Below are 24,412 nucleotides of genomic sequence, written 5' to 3'. Positions count from 1 at the left end.
GGCAGCCTCTGCAGAATCTGAAGGCAGTCAGAACTCTAGACAGCCTGTCCAATCACCTTCACTTTAGGCTACCCAGCTGTCTGAAAGAGACCCCGGATAGGAAGGGCAGGGCAAGGTCCTTCTTATCATGTGAATTAATTTAGACATGAGAGTCAGAGGCGACCTGTAACTTAGCACTCTTCGCAAGTCATGTCCTGGAGGTGGGGGGGATCCACCCCCCCCCCCCAAATCAAACTCCATCTCTGGCCTGGGAAAACCAGTGCCAAGCAGATGCTGGGCTTGACATGCTCTTTGGTGCCCTCTGGCGGTCATTCTCTCTCATGACAACTCAGAGCCCTGCCTTCTGCCTCCTGAACTTCAGAACCCTTGGATGGACTGCTGTGGGCCTGTGCACCCGATATTTGATTTAATCCCTCCTCTCACTCTGTGAACAACCAAGCGCCTTCCATGGGGTTATTTTTTTTTCTCAAAGTCAGCCATGGCGCTCACTCCTACCAATCCTTCCCCACTCCTCTAAGTCATTGAGCTGAACCCACTGCAAATCAAGTGACCGATTTCAATGTATCAGCCTCCCTCTCTTCATTTCTGGGACCTGGATTGAGGTCAGATTTTCCCCCTAAGGGGTGGATGAGAGGAGGGGAGAGGCTCAGATGGAAGGAAAAGAAGAAACTTTTCAGAGACCACTCAAGAGTTGAGTCTCTGTGATGGTTGCAACCTGCTGACCAAGGAACCTCTGCTTTTGCACTCGCCATTCACATTCACCTGCCTGGTTGTCCAGATGCCAAACAGCAGGCAAGCCTGATACAGGAACACCGCAAGCCCAGTGTTCAATCCCATGCCCTTTGGGCTTGGATGTCTGCCTCTGTGGAATCCTAAGTCAGTCAGAACTCTTGACAGCGTGTCAAATCATCAGGACTTTAAGCTACCCAAGCTGTCTGAAGGTGACACCCAGATGGGATAGGGAGGACAAGGTCAGAGGTGAGAGTAAGAGGGCATCTGTAAGCTAGCCCTCCTCACAAGTACGTCCCTGTGGGATCCACCGTCCCCAACTCCAACCTCACCTCTGGGCTGGGATTTGCCAATGCCAAGCAGCTGCTCGGCTCTGTTGGTGCTCTGCCACCCTCTGGTGGCCATTCTCTCAAATGACGGCTCAGAGCCCTTCCTCCTGCCTCCTGACCAAAGCCATGAATGGACTGCTCTCCCCTTGTTCCCCTGATGGCTGAATATTCTCCTGCTCTCACTCTAATTACCACTGGTTCCTTACAGAGGCCAAAGGTCCCTCTCAAAGTCACCCAGGGCATTCCCTCCTCCTCCCTACCCAACATCACTACCCTGCACCCACTGGCCAATCACACATGAGGTTAACTCACCACCTGGACATTCGTCTGCTTGCCTTAATCTACTCGATCTAGTTCTATCTGTGGATCATTCCTCGGGGGCATCTGATAGGATGCAGTGACTCAGGTAAAAGAAAAGGAGAAAAGGAGTGTGTAGAAGTGATGTTTTCGGCTGGCGAGGATGTGCTCCTTCCTGAGGTCTGTGTCTTACGTTACACCCGAGGGTGTAAGACATCACCTCTGCACGCTCCATTCAGGTTCACGAGCACTGCTTGCAGATTCCACACTGACCAAATCCCAGTTCTTGAAAACGGACATGCCCAAGGCTCAAACCAAACGTTGATTCAAGGTCCTACCGCTAGAGAACCCAAAGGCATTCAGACTCTCCCCCTCCCAGGTAGCCTGTCAAGTCATCTGGTCTTAGGCCTCTGTGACCCCCTATGCAAGTGACCACTAGTCATGAAAGAAGAATGATGCACCCACTCTCAGAGGACCTGTTTGGGACCCAAGAGTCGAAAGCAACCTGTAACTCACCTTTCCTTGCTGGGCACATCCTCAGGGTGCTGCAAGTGCCACTTCCAACCCCATCTCTGACCCTGAAAGTGCCAAAACCAAACAGCAGCTGGGTATGTCAGGGTTCCTCGTCCTCCAGTGGCCATTTCCACTCCCAGCCAGTCTCATCCCAAATTTCTTCCTCCTGACTCACCTGGTCCCACTGGCGCAGCTCTTGAGAACCTGTGAGCTCAATTTTGTCCTCCTCCTCCTGTCTCTTTCTTACAGAAAAATCAAAGGCCTTATGAAGCATGGAATTTCTCTAAGCCTCCTATATGCCTCCCCGTGCCCTGTCTGTCAGCACTCCCTTGAATCCATCAGGGGAGCACATTTTGAGCCAGGAAACTTGCTTTGTATTGTTTTCCACCCCCCACCCTCATTGCCAGCCCTTATTTTGTGTCACCTAGCTTCAGGAAAGATGTTTCCTCACTAGGGCTCAAAAGGAGAGCAAGGCTCAGATGGAGGAACAACTATGGAATTTTGCAGAACACCCTCTAGAGAGAGGGCTTTGGCATAAAGACAGCCTGCACTCTAAAAGACATCGGCTTTTACACTCACTCTTTATTTATGACCAGCAACCCAGCTCTCCAGATGCAAAACACCTGGACTTTAGAAAACTGCATGTACAGTACTCCAGCCAGTTGCCTGGGTGCTCTGAGTTCTATTTCTGGAGAGCCTCATGGCCAGCTGAGCCCAGAAGTCCCGCCCAATAATATGGGCTTTGGGCTAGCTGAGCTGACTGCAGTTGAGCCAGATATCTGGAAGGCAGAACTCTTTCCATTTATTTATACCAGATGAGTCAGCCGCAGTGGTTCAGTAACCAATTTTTGCTGGACCCCTCCTGGAGGATCCACCCATACACATTTCAAACCCCATCTCTGAGCCTGGAGGTGTCCGTACCAAGCAGCTACCAGGCTTGGCCAGCGCTTTGGCACCCTCTGGCGGCCATCATGTCTAATGACAACTCAGAGGCCTGCCTCCTGAACAGACCCCTGGATGGACTGCACTGGGTTTGTGCACTGGGTAGTTGCTGTAATACCTCCTCTCATTCTAAAACTACCATTTTCCTCTCATAGTCAGCAAAGGTGTTCACGCCTCCCAATCCTTCCCCTCTCCTCTAAGTCATTGAGATGAACTCACTCCAAATCGCGTGACCAGATTTCAATGAATCAGCCTCCCCGTCTTCATTTCTGCCACTTGGGTCGAGGTGAGATTTTCACCATCAGGGGTGAATGAGAGGAGGGTAGAAGCTCAGACGGAAGGAAAAGAAGGAATCTTACAGAAAACCTTCAAGAGATGAGTCTCTGGGATGGATGAACCTGCTGACCAGGGAAATGCCGCTTCTGCACCCTCCATTCACAGCCACCAACCCAGCTGCCCAGAGGCCACACACTGCGCAAGCCTGTTCTGGGAGCGCCGCAAGCCCAGTATTCCATCCCACACCCTTTTGTCTCAGATGCAGCCTCTGCAGAATCCAAAGGCAGTCAGAACCCTTCGCAGACTGTCCGGTCATCTGGACTTCAGGCTACCTGAGCTGTCAGAAAGTGACCCGCAGATGGGAAGAGCAGGACAAGGTCCTTCCTATCAGGTGAGCTAATTTAGACCCAAGCCCTCTTCACAAGGCGTGACCACTGCTGATCCACCACCCCCACGTCAAACTCCACCTCTGGGCTGGGATAGGCCAATACCAAGCATCTGCTGGGCTCTGTTGCCCTCTGGTGGCCAATCTCTTGAATTACAACCCAAAGCCCTTCCTCCTGCCTCTGAAACAAATTCATGGGTTGCCCTGGGCTTGTGCACCTCAGAGCCAATGTAAATCATCCTCTCCCTCTAGGAACACTGGTTTCAGCTCTCCTAAGCAAACACCATGCAATCCTGGCTCTGGAAAACTGCACGCCAAATATTCTGACCAAATGCTTGTGGGTTTAGAGTTCTCCTTTGGGAGAATCCAAAAGTCAGCCAGACCCCTGATTGCCAGTCCCAGGGTGTGGACTTTGGTCTACCTGAGCTGACTGCAAGTGACCCAGATGTGTTGAAGGTGGAACCATTTCCCTTTTACCAGGTGAGCCAATTTTGACTGGAGAGTCAAGGGTGGCCTGTAACCTTCCCCTCCTCACCAGACACCTCCTGAGGGAATCCACCCCTCCCCATCTCTGAGCCTGGAAGTGCCAACACCAAGCAGTTCCTGGGCTTGCCCAGTGCTTCAGGGCCCTCTAGTGGCCATTTCCTCTAATAACAACCCAGAGCCCGCCCTCTCCTGCCTCCTGAACAAACCCATGGACTGCACTGGACTTGTGCACCTCAGAGCTGATGTAATTCCTCCTTTCCTTCTAGGAACAACCAAGTGCCTTCCAGGATGGGGGTATTTCCCTCTCACAGTCATCCATGGCACTCACTCCTCCCTATCCCTTAGCATTCCTCTTAGTCTATGAGCTGAACCCACTCCAAATCAAGTAACTGGATTTACATTAAATCAACCTCCTCTCTTAATTTATGTGACCTGTCTTGAGCTAAGATTTTTTCCTTAGGAGTGAATGAAAGGTGGGAGAGGCTCAGATGGAAGAAATAGAAGGAAATTTCAAGAGACAAGAGACAAGTTTCGGGAAATATGCAACCTTCCCACCAAGGAACCTCTGCTTTTCCACTCTCCATTCATGACCACCCACCCAGCTTTCCAGATGCCAAACATGGTGCAGGCATGATCCTGGAGCACTGCATGCCCAGTAGCCAAGCCAACTACATCTGTGTTCAGTTTTCTGCCTCTGCAGAATCCAAAGGCAGTCACCACTCTTGCCAGCCTGCCCAAGTGTCTGGACTTTAGGCCACCTGAGCTGTCTGAGAGTGCCCCACAGATGGGAAGGCAGACAGGTGAGGTAATTATTCTGGGGAGTCGGTGGTGATCTGTAACCTACCCCTGCTCCCTAGGCATGTCCTGGGGGATCCACCAGCCCCATCTTCAACTCCGGCTCTGTGCTGGCACAGGCCAATCCCAAGCAGCCTCTGGGCTTTACCAGTGCTCTGGCAACCATTCTCTCTAATAACCACTCAGAGGACTTCCTTCTGCCTCCTGATGAAACCCAGGGGTGGGCTGCACTAGGGTTGTGCACCTGACAGCTGATTTCCAACCTATTCTCCCTCTAATGAAAACCACATCCTGCGTGACAAAGGGCAATCTCTCTCTCTCTCAAAGTCTCCTGTGGCACTGCTTCCTCCTTTCCCAACACCACTGCTCCACGTCCCTCAGCTGATCCATCCCACTTCACATCAGGTCACCAGCTGGAAATTCATCTGCTCACCGTAAAACATGTGATCGTGTTTAGCAAATGCCCTTTCCCTGGAGATGAATGAGAGGAAGCACTTGTTCAGGAGGAAAAATGAAAAGGCACTCGGGGGAGAAATTTTGGAGATATATTCCAGTGAGGAGCACAGCCTGGCCAGACAAAACACTAGTGCTGTTTCACACTCCATTCAGATCCTCAAGCACTGGTTTCCTGATGCCATACATGTAACAGAAGGCTGATTTGGGACAACTGCATGCTCAGGAATCAAGCCAAATATTTTGTATTCAGGGTTATGATGCTGGAGAATACAAAGGCAGTGAGACCCCAGGCAGCCTGCCAAACCGTTTAGTCTTAGTGCTCCACCAGCAGCACGGAAATGACGCTTAGTTGTAAAGGAAGAACTGTGCACCCACTATCAGGAGAGGAACTTTGGACCCGAGAGTCAGAAGCAACCTGTAACTCACCTTTCCTTGCTGGGCACATCCTCAGGGTTCCACCAGCACCATTTCCAACCCTGTCTCTAAGTCTGGGAGTGCCAAGCTGCAGCTGGGCAATGTCAGGGCTCCTTGTCCTCTAGCGACCATTACACCTCTGCTAACAATTCAGATCCCATCCTCCGCCTCCCGATGGCAAACGGTTCTGTCTGCGCTGCTCGTGACCATCTGCGAGCCTAATCTGGTCCTCCTTTCTTTCTCAGAAAACTCAAGGGCCTTACAGAGGGTGGTGTTTCTCTCTCAAGGTCTCCCATATCCTTCCCTGCTCCCTATCAGCAGCCCTTGAAGTCAATAAGCCGGATGCACTACGAGTCAGATAACTGGCTTTAAATTATTTCCCCTCTATCCTCCTTTTAGCCACCCTTTATCTTATGTGACCTGGCTTTAGGTAAGATTTCCCCTCAGGGGTGCACGAAAGGAGAGAGAGGCTTAGATCAAAGAAAAATGTGGAAAATTCAGAGAACACTCAAGAGACAGGTTTCTGGGATGGGCATAGCCTGCCCTCCAAAGGACCCCTGTTTTATACTCTTCACTGACAACCACCGGCCCTGCTCTCCAAACATCACGGAAGCCTGATTCTGGAAAACCAAATGCTCAATACTCAACAAACTGCCTGTGTTTCAGAGTTCTACCTCTGGAGAATCAAAAGGCAGTCTGAACCTTGAAGAGCTGTCCTTTAACGTGGGCTTTGGGCTAGCTGTGCCACTTGAAAGTGACCCAGATGTGTGAAGGTGGAACAAGTTTCCTTTCCCCAGGTAAGCCAGTTTGGCCTGGAGGGTCAGTTGCGACCTGTAAGCAACCCCTCCTGGCGGGACATCTCCTGGGGTACCCAGCATCCGCATCTGCAACCCCATCTCTGAGCCCAGCAGTGCCAACACCAAACCCCTGCTGTGCTTGGATGGCACTTCAGCGCCCTCTGGCGACCATTCTCTCCAATGACAACTCAGAGCACCTCCTCCTGCCTCCTGAACAAACCCATGGACTGCCCTGGGGTAGCTAATTCAGTTCCTCCTCTAAGAACCACCAAGAGCTGTCCAGAGGGAGTATTTTCCCCCTCCAATTCAGCTACGGCACTCACTCCTCCCAATCCTTCACCATTCCTCTTAGTCAATGAGCCACGGCCACTCTGAATCAGGTAAACTTTTTAAAAATTAATCATCCTCCCCTCCTAATTTATGTGACTTTTCTTGAGTCATATTTTTCCTCGGGGGTGATCCAGAGGAGGGAGAGGCTCGAATGGAAGAAAAAGAAGAAATTTTTCAGAGAACCGAGAGACAGGTCTGTAGGATCGTCGCAGCCTGCCCACCAAGGAAACTCTGCTTTTACACTCTTCATTCATGACCACGGGCCCAGCTTTCCAGACCCCGTGCAGTGTGCAAGTCTGATCCTGGAACACTGCTTGCCCAATATTCAAGCAAACTCCTCTTGGGTTGATTTCCCTCCTCTTCTCACTCTAAGAACCACCACAGGCCTCATATGAGTCCGTGAGCTGTCTCTCTCTCAAAATCTCCCAGCACAGTCCTTTCTCCCTGTCCAACACTACCAGGCTGGTTGGAGCTTGCCCTGCCTCCAGGACAGGCCCCAAACTCACCCTCCTCAAGGTCACTGGAGTGACCCCTATCTGGTATCGAGGCACATGTTCAGGTCAAGACTGGCAAACTGATTTTACAGTAATGCTCTGGGCACAAGGGAATTTTAGATGTTTGTGGGTTTTGACTGACACCTTCTCAGACTGGATGGAGTCATTTCCCACCTGAACTGAGACTGCCTTGGAGGTTTCTAAGGCCTTTCTCAAGGAAAGAATTCCCCGTTTGGGCCCCCTAAGTCCATCAAGAGGGACAATGGGCCTGCCTTTGTTCCCCAAATTACTAAGGGAGTCTCTAGAGCTGTAGGAATTACATGGGGTTTACCCTCCACTTGGAAACCACAATCCTCAGGAAAGTAGAACAAATCAAACCCTCAAAAGGAACTCCTGGATTTCCCACTGTGGCTCACAAGGAGAAGGTAGTTCTGGATCTTCGCATGGTGTAAAGCTGTGATTATTTCCCCCTCTCTGAAAGGCATATTTCTATTGGTCCATATCCCCCAGGGTGGTCTCGGAGCCAGTTCCTTCAGGAATGTGCCTCCCATACATGGTCTCATATGGACTCAACATGATTTTTCCTTTAGGGACTATTCGCATTCGTACAAGTGCTATGGGGAAAGGGAGATCAAGCGTTGATGAGTGTCTTGACATAATTTGAATGTTTCCCTTTATTATTTATTTAATTTTACTGGAGTGTGTGTGTGTGTGTATATATATATATATATATATATATATATATATAGAGAGAGAGAGAGAGAGACACAGACAGACAGAGGTATTCATTTTTTTCCCATATAGGTTATTACAGAATATTGAGTATATTTCCCTGTGCTCTACAACAGATTCTTGCTCATTATGTATTCTGTACATAGTAGTGTGTATATGCTAATACTATTGTTCCCAATTTATTCTCCCTCCTCATGGTTTCCCCCTTGGTAACCATAAGTTTGATTTCAGGAACTGTGTTTGTTTCCATTTTATAAGGAAGTTTTGTATAATTTTACTATATTCCACATAGAAGGGATCTCATAAGCTATTTCTCTGATTTACTTGGTATGTTAAACTCTAGGTCCACCCATGTTGCTGCAAATGGCATTATTTCATTCTTTTTACAGCCAAGTAACATTCCATTATATTTACCACATCTTTAGCCATTCCTCTGTCAAAGGACATTTAAGTGGCTTCTATGTCTTGGATAGTGTCAGTAGTTCCACAATGAATATTGGGGTGCATATAACTTTTCCAATTATGGTTTTCTCCAGATATATGTCCAGAAGTTTCTTTTTTTGTTTTTTGTTTTTCTTTTTAGGGCTGCATCTGAGGCATATGGAAGTCCCCAGGGTAGGAGTCAAATAGGAGCTGCAGCTGTTGTCCTATACCACAGCCACAGCAATGCCAGATCCCAGCTGCATCTGCAACCTATGCTGCATCTTGCAGCAATGCCAGATCCTTGCTTAAATGATGCCCCATTTGTGCACAATGCACACTAGGCTGGTAAGTTCTAGGAACCTAGGTATAACCATTCATAATATCACCCAGCACTGAGATAAAGGGGCAAAAAGATTCCCTCCAGCAGGAGTAGGGATTGCTCTTGGACTAGACAAGGGGGATTTGGTGGCCCCCTGGGGAAGTTCTGCATACCATGAAATCACTGCACAAATCCTTACACGAGCCCCTGAGGACTTGCCTAAAAGCATGAGGGATGCTTTATTCCATACTTCTCTGGACTCGGTAGAAAATATTGTACTTGACAATAGGCTAGCCCTTGACTACTTCCTGGCTGAGCAAGGGAAATTCGGCATAGTTATTAATAAAACCCACCACGTACATGGGAGTAACTCTGGTCAGATTGAGGTAAACATAAAAGAGGTGTATAAGCAAGCTCAAAGGGCACAAAGGTATCCCCCCAAAGGTCCCAATCCAAGCTCCATCTGGAATAAGGTCAAAGAGAGCCTTTCTAGTTTAAAGTGGTTTCTTCCATTTCTTGGCACACTGACTGCATTAACCTCCTGTTCATCTTCAGGCCTTGCTTCCATAACCGCCTTGTCAACTCTGTTAGCAAAGAGCTTGAATCCCTCAAACTTCAGATGATACTAACACAAGGGTACAAGAACTGAGGCTGCAGCCTTCTGAAGCTCAGGCTTATGTTAGACGGGGCAGGGACAGTTCTGCGCCTCCAATCCAGGGGAAACCTATGCCCATGTTCAGCAGGAAGCAGCCCCAGAAGACAGACCTTCCCCCTCAAGAATGGGGAGTAGTGACGAGGAAAGGGGGTGTTGTTGCCAGAGCCGACAGCAGATCCTTGCCAAAGCCTGCGAAACCCTCCTTGAACTGGAGTTATCGTGTATCGAGAAGTGAAAGGTCTGGAGACAAGAGGAGGAAGCTATAGGAAGAGACAAACCAGACGGAACCAGGTGGAATCAGGATGATGACGACTCTGGCCTCCCCAGACTCCGAGTCTCATTCAACAGATTTTGCCACATTAGCTACTAGATGACACACCTACTGGTGGTCGTGACTGGGAGATGCTGACCAAAAAATGATAAAAGAGGGGTGGCACCCATTTCCAGGAAAGCCCTGACCCTTCCCTGCAGAGCAATGGGCAGGCCTCCCTGTCATTAGCTTCACTCCTCCTCCCTTTATCTTTACTCCTTAAAATCAAAGACCTCTCCTAACTTGACTGGGAACTTCAGCCATGAACTAAGGTCCTACTTATCCATTCTTTGCCCACCGAATAAAGCCTGGGCATCCATCTCAGCTTTGGTTTCATTTTTTGGCTACAAAAACCCAAACTAGCATCTATTCTATGCTTTTTTTCCTTTTTTTAGGGCCACTGGTGAGGCATGTGGAAATTCCCAGGCTAGGGATTGAATTGGGGTTATAGTTCCTGGCCTACACCACAGCCATGGCAATGTGGGATCTGAACCATGACCTACACCACAGCTCATGGCAACTCTGGATCCTTGAACCACTGGGAAAGGGCAGGGATCAAACCTGCTTCTTCATGGGTATGGTTTGGGTTTGTTACCACTGAGCCACAATGGGAACTCCCCTACTCTATAATTATTTTCATTCTTGTCCTTATACTAATGACAAGCATGATTGAAAATGACCACCTTAAAAAAAGAGACTTTGCAATATATTTATGACCCTTGTTTGTAAATCAGAAAAGTAGAACAACGCATCTTCCTGACTCAAGGAAGAAGCTCTAGCTCCACCTTCAGCTCCCAAATTTGGAATTCAACTTAAACTCTTCCCTGAACCATTTGCATATGGAACATTTACACTATCTTTACGTGCTGTGTAAATACTAAAAATTTTATCATAAAACTGACATTACTATGTACATTGTGCATCACATGTCCTTCCACAATGTAAGTACAATACCTATATTTTATTATACATAATAGATGATCATGTAATTATGTATCAATTATCTCCCTCATGTGTATAAGCATGTACTTCAGCCTACTGTTATTACAGGACACATTAAACAGTTCAATCCAGGAATTCCCTCATGGCCTAGTGGTTAAGAACTTGGCATTAAGACTGCTGTGGCCCAGGTTACTGCTGTGGCTTGGGTTTGATCCCAGACCTGGGAAATTCTACATGCTGCAGGTGCTACAAAACAAAAGACAGTTCAATCCTGATTAGATTCCAGTCACTAGAGAACATTCGTGGGGTAACTGAAGTGATTGATAGTGTATAGGACTATATTTATTAATTCTACGTATCACATTATATCCAAACATTTTCCAGTCAACATGCTTATCATAACCAACAACCAGAACATAGTCAGAAAGCCTTGATAAATCATCAACTGCCCACAAATATGCCTCTCTCCTAGTTCAGGGCCCAAGAATCATGGGGATTTCTATAAATGAGTTATCTATCTATCAATCCATCCATCCATCTGTCCACACCTGCAGCATGCTGAAGTTCCAGGGCCAGGGGTCATCCCCAAGCCTCAGCAGTGACAATACCAGTCTTCAACCACTAGGCCACCAGAAAACTCCAAAGGAATTATATCTTGCATTTGGTACTTATTTTAGGGCCATTTTTCCCTTAAATGCCCACTTCTCCTTAAGTAAGACATCCCAGTGGACTATCATATCAGCTTGTGTTCACATGTAACTGGCTCTATGTATTTGGTATTTTTAATTATGGAGGAGGCTGTGACTCAGCTGTGGCCATCAGATGCCTTATCACAGTCAAGCAACTTGTAGCTGGGATTAAATTTTATAGTATTTACCAACATGATAAACCATAATGTGTTATTGAGTGAATGGTCACAGGACATAGAGTAATTACACACACACACACAGGCTTATCAGGTAAATAGCTTCCCTAATCAAATCCTCCTACCTCCCACTCAATCTCATACTTCATATGCCATTATTGCCTGGCCAAACCCCCCAACAAGGCAAAGCATGCGACTGCATAAGAGTCAACTAACCAATCTAACAAAGATATTGCCACTACTTCAGTGACAGAAAGTTAGTATAACTACAACAGAGCCTGCTAATAATACAAATCAATTAGATATATAAGGCTTAAACAAAATGATGGATGTCCCCCCTAGCTGTCATGTACCTCAAACAAAATAAAGTACATTTTAATAATCTCCAAAAGAAAATATATTAAATATATCAATGCCAATTTTAACATAACAGACTACTACACTGAATACTAATATGTCACGTAAATGCATAAATCTTATATGTATAAAGTTCTATTCACCCTGTTGAAGTAGTTTCATATTTAATGTGAGGCACTATAAGTGACTAGATGAACTTACTAGCTCCATATACATATGGGTGTTGTCCCAGTCTATTAATTTCTAATAAAATTAGACATCCGGAGTTCCCGTCGTGGCGCAGTGGTTAACGAATCCGACTAGGAACCATGAGGTTGGGGGTTCGGTCCCTGCCCTTGCTCAGTGGGTTAACGATCCGGCGTTGCCGTGAGCTGTGGTGTAGGTTGCAGACGCGGCTCGGATCCCGCGTTGCTGTGGCTCTGGTGTAGGCCGGTGGCTACATCTCCGATTAGACCCCTAGCCTGGGAACCTCCACATGCTGCGGGAGCAGCCCAAGAAATAGCAAAAAGACAAAAAAAAAAAAAAAAAAAAAAAAAATTAGACATCCTCAGGAAACGCTGGTAAAGAACAAAGAGCAGGAGTTCCCATCATGGCTCAGTGGTTAACAAATCCGACTAGGAACCATGAGGTTGCGGGTTCGATCCCTGGCCTTACTCAGGTTAAGGATCTGGCATTGCCATGAGCTGTGGTGTAGGTTGCAGACGTGGCTCAGATCCTGTGTTGCTGTGGCTCTGGTGTAGGCTGGCGGCTACAGCTCCGATTCGACCCTTATCCTGGGAACCTCCATATGCTATGAAAGCGGCCCAAGAAATGACAAAAAGACAAAAAAAAAAAAAAAAAAAAAAACCCAAAAAAACAATGAGCATAATTATCAGACATAAAAATCTCAGATGAAGGTGTAACCTATAGGAGGGAAGAAGGGGGTATGTTTTCTACCTCAAAAGCATTAAGTAATTTATACAAAAGTTTTTATGAAATAAACAACTGAAGGAAGATTTAGTAGAAAATTAAGAATAAAGTGCTTAGTTGAATCAAGTCATGAAGCACAGACACACTGCCCACCACCCTCCGCAAATACAGAACAGTTTTCATAACCTATTAACACGTACCAAACATAAAAGGGGAAATAAGGAGTTCCTGCTGTGGCTCAGTGGGCTAATTAATTAATTAATCAATAAAAACTCCAATAACTGAACTTTAAAGAATAACATAGTTTTTACTGGACTCACAATTTTGGTTGGGGTGACCTTGGAGAATAACGTTTAGGGTAACAGTGCAATCTTATTCTAGAATTCGACAGAGTAACGACATTGATGCTGGATCAGGACATCCCAGTGGCGTAACTGGGTATAATGGTCTGTTTGCTCAATGACTGGAGTCCTACGTGTTAGACTGGAGTGGTCCTGGTCGCTCTATCTGTCATAGATTTCTCCCACTGTGAAAGGACAAGAGATGTAAGACCTAATTTTCAAAATGCCTTCAAACTAAATGATGATATAATCTACATTCAATTGATTTATACATACTCCAATGCAGAACAGGGTGTGTTAGGGTTTGCAGAGCCCGGCAACTGCATAAAACTTAAAATTCTATCCACAGCGGTTCAAGTCCTCTTCCTAAGGATATACTTATAATAGGCATTCTTTCACTAATTACCCAATTTTACTTGCTATAGCTTTCCTTACATCAACTGAGTCAAAAATCTAGGCTATCTACAAACCTGGAGAGAGCCAAACAACATCAGCTCCTATGGATTATTGTAACACATTCCTGATGCAGCCCAATTATGTATTAAAGAACCACGATGGCCATCCTACCATCACCAAGGTATATATTTTAGCACCAGTGCTCGCCCTAACCCTGGCTGTCACATAATGAGTTCCTCTTCCCACGCCCTATCCACTAATTAATGTAAACCTAGGCGTACTGTTTATATTAGTTGTATGAAGCCTCGCAATGTATTCCATCCTCTGAGCTGGATGAGTTTCAGATTCAGAACACACACACACCTGGAACTCTGTGGGCAGCAGAAATCTCATATGAAGAAACACAAGCTATTGTTCTCTTATCAGCCCTGCTGCTAAATGGACCATTTACACGTTCACCAGTAATTATTACACAAAAACACCCATGACTAATTTTCCCATCCTGACCCCTGCCCAGAGTTTGATTATTAAAGGAGAAATCCGGTGGAGCCCCATTTGATTTAACGGAGGTGGAATTAAAAGCTCTATTTAGTTTCAATGTAGAAAATGCAGCAGGCACGTTCACGCTGTTCTTCCTGGAGAGTATGTCAATATCATTCTCATCAACATTTTCACAACAATCCTATTTTTAGGAGCATTTCACAACCCCTATAAGCCAGAATTGTGTACAGCCAATGTCATCATTAAAACACCCCTAACAATCTCCTTTCTATGAATTTGAGCATCCTACCCATAATATTGATACGATCGACTTATACATCTATTATAAATTTTTTTACTGTTAACATTATGAGAAGTGTACCAAAGTATGTGAGCAGTTTCACTACATATCTTCACATCAGACATCCCCCCACAAACATGAGACATATGTCTGACAAAAGAGTTGAGAGTGAATAATAGACGTTTCCTAGAATTGCAGGAATTGAGCTGCTGTTAAGAGCTTTACATGCTCCTCGTCACCACGTTACACCACATGCTACAGCAGGTCCACTAAGTGAGCTACTGGGCCCAGACACCCAAGATGTTCTAGACATGTTGTGTTATGTCTTCGTGCACTAATAAACCACGTTGTTTGTGCTATCATTTTACTGACCACCATCTCGGGAGCATAATTGTAGTAACAGGCTCATACTGGTCAACACTATCCTCCTTCTAATAAAAAATTAAACCCTAAGCTGTAGAAGCATCCAACAGATATTTTCTGAAACAATCCACATCAATACTGCTTATGACGGCTGTTACTGCTAATCCAATATACCCTGGTCAGCGAACACCATAAATTATAAAAACCTTTAGTCCAACAGCATCCACCATCAAAATAATAGCTTTTGTCCTAAAATTAGGATCTTCCTTGTTTTATTTCTGAGTGCCTGAAATAACTCAAAGCAGTCTACGAGCAGTAGGCCTGATGCTGTTAATGCGACAGACTTGGATCCACATCTCACCACCCATCATCGTACTGTTAGTTACAGCTATACTATGAATCGTAACTGGAGGCTGCAGGGAACTCAAGCAAGTTCAACTACAAGAATCATGGGCTCCTCATCGACTGCCCATAGAGAATGAGTAACAGATACTATGATGCATAATCCAACCATAACCATCCTAATGCAATGGTTTCTATAGTAACAGTCTTCTTACCAATGATGCACAGATTATGCGCCACAACAGCATCATTATCACACACGTGTAACAACACACCTCCCATCACAACCCTCAGCTTCGTAATTAGAGCATCATCAGGAAGGCTCCCAGCACGAGGGTTTTTACCCAAGTGAATACTTACGCGAGAGATAACAAAAATGAGGAGTTCCCGTCGTGGCACAGTGGTTAACGAATCCGACTAGGAACCATGAGGTTGTGGGTTTGGTCCCTGCCCTTGCTCGGTGGGTTAACGATCTGGCGTTGCCGTGAGCCGTGGTGTAGGTTGCAGATGTGGCTCAGATCCCGAGTGGCTGTGGCTCTGGTGTAGGACGGCGGCAACAGCTCCAATTAGACCCCTAGCCTGGGAACCCCCATATGCTGTGGGAGCAGCCCTAGAAAAGGCAAAAAGACCAAAAAAAAAAAAAAAAAAAGAGAGAGAGAGAACAAAAATGATAACATCAGTCTACCTATCAGAGAACGACTCAGCGTGTATTTCTACTTGTGTCTATCATTCTCCAAATAACTATATTCCCATCAGTAAACTTAAAACAACAATTCACTCACACAAAGCAAATCACCTTTCTATCATCACTGACTGTCATATCCACACCATCACTGGCCTTAACACCCATTCCACTAGTAATGGGCTAGGAGTTTAGGTTGGTTTAGACCAAGAGCTTTCAAAATTCTAAGCAGGTACAATGTACTTAATTCCTGAAAATAAGGATTACAAAACACTTGAAGATGGGTTTCCACCCCAGGAAATTTTAGTTAACAGGTAAATACACTCTCACTTTTGAGAACAAAGAAAAATCTGGAAAAGCACCTGAAGAATTGAGGCTTCTTTGAATTTTCAGTTAAGTTTGTTGATTCATCACAGGATTCAGCAAAAAGAGGGCTCACGCTCTTTCATTTGATTTCTAGTCTAATGCTTGTTCAGCCATTTTGCCTGTGTTCATCAACTGCTCTTTTCAACGAATCACAAGTGTATTGTCATTGTACTGTTTGGTGCCTGAGCTGGAACAGTAGGCAACACCTTAAGTCTATTAATTCATGCTCAGCTAGGCTAATCTGGAGCCTACTTGGAGATGACTCAATCTATAATGTAGTCATGGCAGCCCCTGCATTTTTAATACTTTTCTTTATTGTTTTACCCATTATGATTGGAGGTTTTGGAAATTGGCTTGTCCCACAAATACCTGGGGCAGCTGATGTAGCATTTCCCCAAATAAATAATACTAGCTTTTGACTACTTCTCCCTCATTCCTACTCCTACTCATATCATCAGTAGTAGAGCTGGTTCTGTACTGGTTGAAACATACATCCACCTGAAGCCAGAAATATGGGACATGCAGAAGCCTCTGTAGACCCAACCATTTTCTCCTCGCTTTTAGCAGATGTTTCCTCAAATCTTGATGCTCTTACTTTTTTTTTTTTGTCTTTTTGCTATTTCTTTGGGCCACTCCCACGGCATATGGAGGTTCCCAGGCTAGGGGTCGAATCAGAGCTGTAGCCCCCGGCCTAAGCCAGAGCCACAGCAACGCAGGATCCGAGCCGCGTCTGCAACCTACACCACAGCTCACGGCAACGCCGGATCGTTAACCCACTGAGCAAGGGCAGGGACCAAACCCCCAACCTCATGGTTCCTAGTCGGATTCGTTAACCACTGCGCCACGGTGGGAACTCCTGATGCTATTACTTTTATGACTACAATCTTTAATATGAAACCACCAGCCATTATTCCAATACCAAACACCATTATTTGTTCGATCTGCCCCAATTATAGCCATATTACTATAATTATCACTTTCAGTCCTAGCAGCCAGAATTACCATACTGTAGATCAAAATATAAACACTACTTTCTTTGACCCTGCAGGGGGAGACCCAATCCTATCCCAACATCTATTTTGATTCTCTGGTCACCCTGAAGTCTATATTCATAGCCTACCAGGGTTTGGACTAGTCTCACATATCATTACATACTATTTAGGACAAAACCAACCTTTCAGATATATGGGAATGGCTTGAATCTTGTCCATTGGTTTTTTAGGGTCTGTCTTGTGGGGCCATCGTACATTTGCCATAGGGAGAGATGTCAGCCCATGAGCTTACTTTACATCAGCTGCCATAACTATTGCTATTCTCACAGGAGTAAAGATATTCAGCTGATTAGTAGCCCTTCGGAGAGGGAGTAGAACATGATCTCCCACTACATCGTGAGCTTTAGGCTTTTTCTTTTTATAACAGATGGTTTGACAGGAATCGTCTTAGCCAGTGCGTTCAGGGACATTGTTCTACGTATGACGTAGTAGCACACTTCAATTATGCAATGTCAGTGGAGCCATCTTCGCTATTATAGGAGGCCCCATATGCTGATTTTTACCGTTCTCAGGCATATGCTTAGCTAAACATGAGCCGAGTTTCACTTCACAATGTCATTTGTAGGAGTAAATAGGACCTTCTTCCCACAGCACTTTCTTGGCCTTTCACGGATGTCACGACATGACTTCAACTCCCCTGACACACACACAACATGAAATGCTTCCCCTCTAGGCTCACTCACTCAGTAACAGCAGTAATGGTACTTATGTTCATACTTTGAGAAGTATTTGCATCCCAGTGAGAAGTTTCATCAGTGGAAACTCCTACTGCTAATCTAGAGTGGTTACATTCTCCACGTCAGAGGTTTGAAGAGCCTACCTATGTACATTTACAGTAAGGAGCGAAGAGGGAGTTTCTCTGGGGCTCAGGAGGTTGAGAATCTGGCATTGTCACTGCTGTGGCTTGTGGTGCAGATTCAACCCTGCCCAGGAACTTCCACATGCTGCGAGGGTGGCCTAAATAAATAAATACATAAAAGGAAAGAAGGAAGGAACGGAATCCTTGTCAACGGTGTCAGCCAACACCATGACTGTTGTGTCTTTCTCCACGAGTGTGATTTCGTGTAACAAGTGCATAACTTTGTCAAAACTAAATCATAGGCAAAAATCCTGCATATCCATTCCACACAGGCTTTCAAGAGGCAACATCATCTAATGTGGAATAAATTTTTCATGACCACACATTAATAGACATTTTGGGGAGTTCCCTTGTAACACAGTGGGTTAATGATCTGGAGTTGCTGCTGCAGTGGCTTAGGTTGCTTCTGTGTTGTGGGTTCTATCCCTGATCCAGGAACTTCCACATGCCACTGGTGGGGCCAAAAAATAATTATTTTTGGATAACTTCTCTAGTTTTCTATATTATTTCACTAATATTGACAACTGAACGGATTCATACATGTACATTAGATGCACAAGTAGATAATATGAACCATTTACCAGCCAACATCCTCAAATTTTTTTCTTTTACAGCCTCCCCATGGCATATGCAGTTCCAGGGCCAGGGATCAAATCTGTAGGCCACAACTGCAACCTACACCACAGCTGTGAAAACACCAGATCCTTTAACCACTATGCTGGGCAGGGGATCTAACCTGCACTGCAGAAATGCCACCAATCCCGTTACCCCACAGAAGGAACTCCCACCATTCTACTCTTAATTGCCCTATTATCATTGTAAGTCCTGTACATGATACATGAAATCAGTAATCCTTCCCTAAACATAAAAACTACAGGTCATCAGTGATACTGAATCTATGAATACACAGATTGTAAGGATATAAATTTTGCTCCTTTGTAACCCCCACATCAGATCTAAAACCAGAAGTATTATGACTAACAGAAGTCAGCAATTGAGCAGTATAAACAGTCATCAAATATTAATTTCCTCTGAAAATGCTTTACATGCATGAACTGTTCCCTCCTCAGGCCTGAAAAGAGCTGCCATAACAGGATGCCTAAGTTAAAGGACCCTGATATTGACCAGGCCAGTGCTCAGTAGAAGTCGTTTTCATGTTCAAGATGGGACAGAGGGTGACAGCGGAGAGGTGGGTGAATCCAGAGCCCATGGGGAACATGTCTTCTGAAGTCCAGGAAAGGAACGGGGCCTCCGGGGCCCCAGGCCACCCCCAATGCCCTTCTGAGTTGGGTAATGGGAACATTCCCTGTGGGTGACAAGGTGGCCTGAGAAAGTGTCATGACGCTGACACTGTGTCCTGTGTGAACGCCATGCTCTTGGTATCACACCCCATCCTCTGCGCGTCCCCCCTGCAGGGTCCTTCCTGCCTCAGGACAGAGACCACCTGGCAAGCAGTTGACCTGTCAGCAAACAGCAGAGGATTCTGATCTAATGGGAGCCCTGAAGGTGACAACTCGTGGACAGAAGTGGCCCGTGGTGTTGGGGCTGCCAGAGGGGGTGGGGAGTGAGACTTTCATGGTTGCGGAACCTTGGGTTTAAAAGCTAAACTATTCTATGGGTAGTGTGAGGGCTCCACAAAAAGGTGAGTGTACCCGATGCCTTAAAAACGTGAACTTAAAATGGTGATGAGGGTGTGACGTGTGCTACAGTTCACTTACATTTAGAAATGATGCCTTGGGAGCTCCTGTCAGGGCTCAGTGGCTGTGAACGTGACTAGTGTCCATGAGAGTGCAGGTTCAATCCCAGGCCTCGCTCAGTGGGTTCATGAACAGGCATTGCTGGGGCTGTCATGTAGGCCGGCTGTGGCAGCTCTGATTCCACCCCTAGCCTGGGAACCGCCATATGCTGCAGGTGCGGCCCTTAAAAGCTAAAACAAAACAAAGAAACCCCTGATGTCTTACTCAGATTTCAGTTTGAATCCTCTTTATCACAAATATGGGAGGCCCAAGCACCGTCCCCCACCAAGGAGGCCCTCATGGTACTTTCATGTGGCACATGGGGATCATTCTTAGGGGGCTAGTCTGTGCTCCTGGAGCTCCGTCCGGGGAACCCAGGCAGCAGTGACACGAATGGGTTGGACATGTGATAGACTATGATATTAGCAGGGGGGCTAGTCCGTGCTCCTGGAGCTCTGTCCGGGGGAACCCAGGCAGCAGTGACACGAATGGGTTGGACATGTGATAGACTATGATATTAGCAGGGGGGCTAGTCCGTGCTCCTGGAGCTCCATCCAGGGGAACCCAGGCAGCAGTGACACAAATGGGTTGGACATGTGATAGACTATGATATCAGCAGGATAACACCAAGGGTTGTCACTCAGCCGAAATTTGAGCCACAACCACTCAAGGTGCTTGTCCTCATTTGATATGGCAAGAGAAAGAGAAGAAAGGGGACCACAGGTTCCTCAGAGCAACACCCTCAATTCAGATATTTGAAACTTCAGGGAGGACAAGAAACACTGGAGGAAGACATGGGGTCTCCCCTGAACCAGAGCCTGACCCACACGGATGGGGTGAGACCCACACAATCCCCAGACCCAGCACCAGGGTGACCTCACCTCTCCAGACCCTGCACCTGGGGTCACAGGTCCCCTTGGCCAGGACGCTAGGGCTGTGCTGAGTGGGCCCCCGACATGGGAATGAGTCAGGTCCTGGGACCTGCTAAGACTGTACAAGGAGTGTAGGGTCTGTCTCCTCCCCTCTTTTCAGTTTGTCCCAGAGAAGTCAGTCTCCACCTCTTTTCCCCTTGGTTCTGGGCTATTTTAATTGCTTTTAGCCATTTATGCTAAAGTTGAGCACAATACCTTGGTTCTAGCAGGCTCAGCCATTTCTTTGTCTTGCTGAAGTGCTGAGAAAACTCCCTGGAAGGCAGGACTGAAACAGGAGGTGCAGGACTGGATGCTGCTGAGCAAGGATAAGCAACTAGAAGGAGACCCCAGAGGCAACTTCCCCTGCTGCTAGTTGGCCTTACACCCAGACCCACGTGCCCAGCAATCAACTCACCAGGCAAACCCGCCTCCCTCCTCACCCTGTGAATCCTGTTTATTTTTTTAATGGCTGCACCCACAGTATATGGAAGTTCCTGGGCCAGGGATTAAATATGAGCTGCAGCTTAGACTTATGTTGCAGCTGCAGCAATGCCAGATCCTTTAATCCACTGTGCCAGGCTGGGGATTGAACCTGCACCACCACAGAGACCAGAGCTGCTGCGTACTCTTTGTTTTGAGGGCCACACATGTGGCATATGGAAGTTCCTAGGCTAGGGGTCGATTGGTGCTATAGCTGCCAGCCTATGCCACAGCTACAGCAATGCCAAATCCAAGCCACATCAGTAACATACACCACAGCTCGGGCCAGTGCTGGATCCTTAACCCCCTGAGTGGGGCCAGGGATTGAACCTGCATCCTCATGGATACTAATCAGGTTCATTTCCACTGAGCCACAATGGGAACTCCCTGCAGTCAGATCATGAACCCACTGCGCCACAGCAGGAGCTCCCTGGTGAATTGGCTTAATTATGAGGGAGCTCACCTGAGGAGCCTCCACCAGCCCCAGGGAAGGTGAACCTGCAGGGGTAAGGACTAGGCTCCCCCTGCCCCCGTAGCTATGACCCCTAGGCAGGGCAGAGAACCAGCCTTAGAGCAGAGGCTGTGACCAGACAAGTCCACCTCAGCTCCAGATCTGACATCTAAGCACAGACATTTGGACAGAGGCACAGACCTTCCCAGGACTGCGGCCAGTCTGGGTCTCTACCCACGACCCCATGTCCCCCTCAAAGCTCTCAGGACTGAAGCTGGGTCTCTACCCAGGACCCCACATCCTAGTGTGGGCTGAACTTGGTCATGTCTAAAAACGCACAGTGTAGACAGGGCACGGAGAGGGCTAAATCTACCATGTGGACAACTCAGTTTTAAAGTAGTTTGGGGCTGCTCTTCTGTGGGTCACATGTCACACAGGTGGGGTCTTTCACCTCTGGACAGGGATTTGCCCCTTGGTGGGAGTGGGATGTCCGTTTCTTGGAGAATAAATCAACATAAGGCTCCACATTTCACCTGCATCAGCGAACTGCACAAAATGCTTGTCATTAAGCATTTCAACATGCAAAACAAAAACATTACCAATTTCTCTGGCCGTGGTCAGGACTCAGAAGTCAGCCCAGGCTCCCACAAGGGAGGAGCAGAAGTGGCCCAATTCCACTATCCCAGGTCCCCGCCAGATCATCCATCCTGCTGACAACTAAAATGACCCAAATACATACACTAGATGCACAGGTAGGGCAACTTGAACCATTTGCTAAGCCGCCATTATAATCTTAACTGTCCTATCATCATTGCATTCTTTACATGACACATAAATCAATAATTCTTCCCTAACCATCACACTATGTCATCAATGATACTGAAGCCACAAATACAGATGGTGAAAACTTAAATTTTGACTCCTCTATGATACCCACATCAGATCTAAAACCAGGAGGATTATGACTGAAAGAAATCAACAACCAAGGACCGCAGTCATCAAATATATCCTCTGAAAATGTTTTACCCTCCTGAGCTGCTCCCCTTTTATGCCTAAAGACAGAGGCTACCCGAGGACACCTAGATGACAGGGCCCTGATGTCCGCAGGGCCAGGCCTGTGCTGTGCACAGTGACCAGCAGCAGCGCACCCGCTGCCCCCTCAGGGGGATTACCTGCCATGGCAGTTTCCACGGCCCTCCTCTGAGGGGACCAGCTCACAGGCCTCCGCTTAGGAAGATTCATTTTGTGAGCCTTCCTTTCAGTGGGATTCATCCTTCAAATCCTTTCTTTGATGGGCTTTGCCTTACAATCCTGTGTTGGGGTCACGCAGCAGGCATTTCCCCCTGAAGTGGGTTTAGGCTCATGTGAGAAGATCGCACTCACCACCTGCCCGTCCACTCCCAGCTCAAACCCAGAAAGACCCCCCTTGGTCTCCCAGCCCATGGCTCTGCCTGGGCACCCTCTCCCCTCCCTCCTGGCCTCTCCCTCCCATGTTCCCTGAGGGTCACCAGGAGCTCCCGCCTGGGGTGGGCTGTCCACTCTGTCCTAAGGAAGCCTCCATGTCATCAGGTGAAAAAAGCAAGAGGTACTGATGGGGCCTCCCTCATGTGGCACAGTGGCCAGCACCCCCCTACTGACCTTGTCACTCTGGATGAGTCTGGGTGGGGGTCCAAGGACGTGCAGCACTTTCTGGTTCTCATTTCATTCCAGCAATGCTCCCAAGAAAATCACACTAAACAACTCTCTACCAACTGCAAAGGATGCTTGTTCACAAGCCCCTCCCAGTTCCCAGGGCTCACAAGGGCAGGCCCTGCCCAGGTTATGGAGCTCACCTTGGCAATAACCCAGCAGCCCCTGGGGCTCATGAGGGCAGCTCATGCCTTGTATATGGAGCTCACCTGGGCAATCACCCATCATCACCCGGGGCTCACAAGGGCAGGCCTTGCCCAGGATATGGAGCTCACCTTGGCAATAACCCAGAAGCCCCTGGGGCTCACAAGGGCAGGCCTTGCCCAGGATATGGAGCTCACCTGAGCAATAACCCAGAAGCCCCTGGGGCTCATGAGGGCAGGCCTTGCCCAGGATATGGAGCTCACCTGGGCGGGCACCCTGACAGCGACCAGCACACAGGAACCACATACAGAGACCTCACTGCAGACCCCTCCCCCAGCCCCCCTTGTTAGAGCGGACCCTGAGCACCTTAGAGCAGTGTCTGAACTAACAGCAGCTCCTGGGCAGGTCTGTGCCCCTGGACGTTTCTCCGTGCAGCCTCCCTCCAGTGGGTCTTCCAGAGGCTTCCAATGCACCAGGGTACCCGGCCCCTGTTTCCACCCACCTCCCCTCTTCTCTCTGCTTCCAGGATTTCTCTCATGAGGAGAGTCTTCTTGAAATAGTCTCCCACTCGTGAGCCAGATAAAATTAGAAAATGAGCTAGAGCTGCAGCCCCACGTCTATCTTGACCCTCAGGACTCCACATGCTCTTTGTACAGAACCTGAGGAGCAAGGCCCATTTCCCACAACCATAGGCACCTGATGGGTTAGGGTTAGGGTTTAGGGTTGGGGTTAGGGGTCAGGGTTTGGGTTCTGGTTGGGCTTTGGGATCAGGTTCGGTGTTAGGGTTTGGCTTGGGGTGAGAGGTTAGGGTTAGAGGCTTAGGGTTTGGGGGTTAGGATTAGAGGGTTAGGGTTAGGATTGGAGTTAAGTTGGGCTCACTGCTCTGAAAGACTTTGAGAGAGATATAGCCCATATTGGCAGGCGCTTCTCAGTAATAAACAAAGAGGGGGAAGGAAGCTGACCTGCATATTGCCCAAGGCCAATACAGCCCCGGGGGCTGCTGAGCCAGAGAGGAGGAAAGCCTGAGAGTTGCTGTTAGAGCAGATGTCCCCAAGACACAGCCA

The 24,412-nt window shown here is 47.3% G+C and overlaps 1 long non-coding RNA gene across 1 annotated transcript; it reads right to left on the bottom strand.

Moving 5' to 3' along the window:
- Window positions 1-13,042: 13,042 nt before the first annotated feature.
- LOC110258177 lies at window positions 13,043-24,412 on the bottom strand. Its single transcript, XR_002341013.1, has 2 exons — window positions 23,154-24,412; window positions 13,043-13,281 (listed from the first exon to the last, which is right to left on the bottom strand). It is a non-coding gene; the product is annotated as an uncharacterized LOC110258177 (long non-coding RNA).

This window comes from Sus scrofa, unplaced genomic scaffold, assembly GCF_000003025.6.
Source record: "Sus scrofa isolate TJ Tabasco breed Duroc unplaced genomic scaffold, Sscrofa11.1 Contig1475, whole genome shotgun sequence".
Taxonomy (NCBI): domain Eukaryota; kingdom Metazoa; phylum Chordata; class Mammalia; order Artiodactyla; family Suidae; genus Sus; species Sus scrofa.
Note: the sequence above shows the minus strand (reverse complement) of the source record. Positions and strands in the feature narration are given on the sequence as shown.